A 1,138-nucleotide genomic window follows, 5' to 3' on the forward strand; every position below is an offset into this window, starting at 1 on the left:
GTGAGAAATTTATAAATGAAATTTTACTGTAGACCTAATTCATAGTTTCAACCAATGTGCCTATGTTACGTTGAATCTCTCTTAAACATACCTGAAATAAAATATTATATCATTGATTTAAACTTCAACCAGTTGTACATTTTAATTAAGAAACCGATATCCGTGCACACTATTATAATTTATTATTGTTGTAATTTCATATGCTTATAATTTTAAAATACTGAAATATAATTAATTTGTCATATAGATGTAACAGACACGGGTGTAGTGTACCATGATTATGTAAAGAACGGAATTTTTTTCTTTAAAACATTCGAATAATTTCGTTTCTTTCACTATGTCTTCTTAAATGAAGTTTGTGAATTATGAAAACCTGACATTAAATAAAGTTTGTGTATTATTACAACCTGATTTCCTTTTAAAAACAGTTTCTGTGTATTTAATCGCATAGCGAAGTGGCGTGTAGTATGGCTTCCCGCACCTCTTCCCCCCTTCCGTCACCTGGCACGCTTCCCCTCGTCAATATTCGCCTATAGCGCCAACTCCATATTCTTACTCCCTCCACGACTACATATCGTTATTGACATCCATATCGATATGCATAGTCGTCTACGTTCTCGGTTTATTGTGAATCAAAAATGTTCATATTCACGTCCTCTGCTTCTCGTTTTCATTCTGGTTCTCGTTCCCGGTTTATTGTGAACCAGCCTTTACTTTCAGAGATTTAACCTAGTACGGTATTTTAATTTTTGTATTCATTTGAATGAAGAGAGTATTTTCCTAGTAGTATGGTGGTATAATTATTCCTGAATCAGTCTTTGTCCCTGATTATATTACTATAATTCGAAGAAAATCGCAGAGTTCCTATTTATACCGAAGTCAGACAGTAGGGCTAATGTTCAGTCGGCTTAATGACCGTAGTGAGGATCGCCCGAGGAAGCTAAAGGCTGGTTCATAATAAACCGGGAACGGAAACGACAACGGAAATAATGTTAAAATGTATTTAAATGTGAGCATTCACAATAGTTAATTGTGAATGTTCACATTTGAATACATTTATTTTAGCAATATTTTCATTCTCGTTGTCATTGTCGTTTCCGTTCGCGGTTTATTGTGAACCAGCCTTAAGCGGTAAAGC

The sequence above is a fragment of the Periplaneta americana genome, chromosome 4 (assembly GCF_040183065.1).
Source record: "Periplaneta americana isolate PAMFEO1 chromosome 4, P.americana_PAMFEO1_priV1, whole genome shotgun sequence".
Lineage (NCBI taxonomy): Eukaryota > Metazoa > Arthropoda > Insecta > Blattodea > Blattidae > Periplaneta > Periplaneta americana.